This window comes from Octodon degus, unplaced genomic scaffold (genome assembly GCF_000260255.1).
Source record: "Octodon degus isolate 3935 unplaced genomic scaffold, OctDeg1.0 scaffold00116, whole genome shotgun sequence".
Classification (NCBI taxonomy): Eukaryota; Metazoa; Chordata; class Mammalia; order Rodentia; family Octodontidae; genus Octodon; species Octodon degus.
In genome coordinates, this window is record NW_004524692.1 from 741,813 (window position 1) to 745,261 (window position 3,449).

The 3,449-nt window shown below is 41.4% G+C and overlaps 1 pseudogene; it reads left to right on the forward strand.

Annotated features, from left to right (window-relative positions):
• Positions 1-3,176, forward strand: part of LOC101576274 — a 24,556-nt pseudogene extending 21,380 nt beyond the window's left edge.
• The last annotated feature ends 273 nt before the right edge of the window (positions 3,177-3,449 follow it).

Sequence of the window (3,449 nt, forward strand, 5' to 3'; positions counted from 1 at the left end):
TTAACAAAAAAAGGGTATACAGATGAATGTCCATTTTGTATCTGCGTATTCAAAGTGGTTAGGATAGATATATAGTTACATTCTCTTAATGAATAGAGTGATTTTTTCTAATGGTGTTTGTAGATAGGATATCATGCCCGCATCTTGTACAACAATTAACCACTGGGAGGAATTATGCAATGTGTTAATTATTGAAACTGTCCTACTGATTTGATTTGAAATTGTCTCATTGCTATTTGTTTATGAATAAAATTATGGAAAAAATAAAAAAAGAAAAACAAGGAAAAAAAAGAAAAATGACAAAATAAATGAAAGAATATATGAAAAATAGTTTTGTTTAAAAAGTTTTTCTAATCACAAAGTCAGCACATTTGCTGTGTCATATTTGGACATAAAAAACATAGAAAAAAATCCCACCACTGATGACCCTCACTATAAACAAAATAGGATAGTTAAGGTAGATATACAGCTGCATTCTCTTAATTCAATGAATAGAGAGATTTGTTCTAATAGTGTTTGTGGCCAGCATGTCATGTCTGCATCTTGTACAATGACAACAATGTACTAAGACAACAATGTGTAAAACATTAATTATTGAAACTGTGCTAGTAATCTGTTTTGAAACTGTCTTATTGCTATTTGTTTCTCAATAAAATTACTTTTAAAAATTAAAAAAAAAATTTCTAAGTACTAGATAAAAAGAGCAGCAGAGGACTGAACCAGAGGCAGATGCAGTTCTAAGTTCGCACAGCCCGACCCCACCCTCCACCGGGCCTGGTCTCCCAGTGGCCCACTCAGCCCAGAACCCATCAGTGGGTGAACCCTTTACAGAGCCGAGCATGCGCACAATGCACTCTCAGCACAAAGGAGTTGACAACCAGGGCTAACTGCTATGCATGGTCTGGATTCCCCTCCAATGCGACAAACATCTGACTGCAAATAGTTCAAGAGATGGATCCAGAAAAATACCTACGAAAGCATGGAAAAGTGAAACGGTGAAGGATAGCTACCAAGTTATGAAGCCGTCACTGTGGCTAGGTGGGACTATGGGAGTCAGTAGAGATACGGAGCTCAGGGTTACTCCACTTGGAGAAGAGTTGGGGATTTGTAAACCGACTTCCTCGGTGCTGGTTCAGAGCTGCTCCAGAGAGCCCACGGGGCTGCATCTCCGGGTGGTTTCACTAGTGGGGCAGAGGCATGTGTTGGCAGAAGTCCCCGGCAGCTGGAAGTTGGTATAAACAGAATAATCAGAGCCAGAGGTAGGCAGGGAACTGGCAGGGTGCATTAGGCTCTTAGAAAGAAATCTTAAATTATGTATCATCAAACCTAGGCGTGGTGGTATATTCCTGTAATACCAACATTACAGGAGGCAAGACGGGAGAATGGCACACTTGTACCCAGTCTGGGCAACGCAGTGACTTAGCAAGAACTCGTCTCAAAGCAAAAGAGGGCTGAGAATGTAATTCAATGTGAAGGTCCAGGGTTCGGTTCCCAGTCCCCTGTCCTCAACATGCAAAATTAAAAACACAACCCCGGTGGAACAGAAAGTCACAGAAAAACCTCACATATGAAAAAGAGCATGGAAATGGCTTAGAAAAAATATAGAGTGAAATAAACCAAACACACATTCGTAAACATTGTATCACCTCCCTGGTGTGAGAAGTTGAAAGAGCAAATAAGATACAGAATATACAACAGATACTGGGAGATGGGAAGGAACTTCCAAAGGAAAGAGGAACTAGGATGGAAGAATGGAGAAATGAAGGAAGGGAGAAAAAAGAAAAAATTATGTATATATATATATATATATATATATATATATATATTAGTTAAGATAGTTGTACTATTAATTCCTCTTAGTTCATTGAAAAGGTTTGTTCTAATATTGTTTGGATAATTAAATTCTGATATCTTCTACTCTGAGTAACTAACTTAAACATAACAATATGCAATGTATTAATCATTGTTACCCTCCTATTATCTTGTTTTGTTTTGTTTTTTTCTCTTTAAAATAAAAATAAAGATTAGGACAAGGGACAGAAAAATATCAGAAAAGAGGTGGGGGAGTTTCTAAGGATCAGGTCTGCAAGTCAGGATTCCCAATTCTGAGACAACGACCCAGATGGGATGGAGGCTCAAGGTGTCATCGAGAGTAAATGGAATGAGATTGTTGACAGCTTCAATAACATGAACCTCTCTGAGTCCCTTCTTTGGGGCATCTATGCCTATGGCTTTGAGAAGCCCTCTGCCATCCAGCAGCATGCCATTCTTCCTGGTATCAAGGGTTATGATGTGATTGCTCAAGCCCAGTCTGGGACTGGGAATATAGCCACATTTGCCATATCAATTCCGCAACATATTGAATTAGAGCTGAAGGCTACCCAGGCTTTGGTTCTGGCTCCCACTTGAGAATTGGCTCAGCAGACACAAAAGGTGGTCATGGCATTAGGAGATCACATGGGAGCCTCATGTCATGCCTGTACTGGGGGCACCAATGTACGCACTGATGTACAAAAGCTGCAGATGGAAGCTCCCCATACCATCGTGGGAACCTCTGGCTGCATGCTTGATATACTTAACCGCAGATACCTGTCTCCCAAATGCATCAAGATGTTTGTGTTAGATGAAGTTAATGAAGTGTTGAGCAGTGGATTCAAGGACCAGATTTATGACATATTCCAAAAGCTCAACAGCAACACTTAGGTGGTTTTGTTGTCAGCCACAATGCCTTCTGATGTGCTGGAGGTGACCAAGAAGTTCATGAGAGACCCCATTTGGATTCTTGTCAAGAAGGAAGAGTTGGCCCTGAAGGGTATCTGCCAATTCTACATCAATGTGGAACAAGAGGAATGGAAGCTGCACACGTTATGTGACTCATATGAGACCCTGACCAGCACCCAGGAGGTCATCTTCATTAACATCCAAAGGAAGATTGATTGACTCAGAGAGAAGATGCAAGCCTGAGACTTCACTGACTCTGCCATGCATGGAGATATGGACTGAAAGGAACAAGATGTGATCCTCTGGTCTGGCTCCAACAGAGTATTGATCACCACTGACTTACTGGCCAGAGACATTGATGTGCAGCAGGTTTCTTTAGTCATCAAGTATGATCTTCTGATGAACAGGGAAAACTACATCCACAGAATCAGTTGTGGAGACTGCTTTGGCCATAAGGGTGTAGCTATTAAAATGGTGACAGAGGGGGCCGGCCCCTTAACTCAGTTCTTTAAGTGGCTGCTTCGACCAAGCAGGTAGGCTCAGGTTGCTGTGGTTCGATCCCCACGACTCCAGCCAGCCAAACCTGCCCTGAAGGCATGCGGAAAAAAAAAAAAAAAAAAAGTTACAGAAGAAGGCAAAAGAACTCTTTGAGACATTGAGACTTTCTACAACAGCTCCATTGAAGAGATGCCCTATAATGCTGCTGACCTCATCTGAGGGGGCTGTCC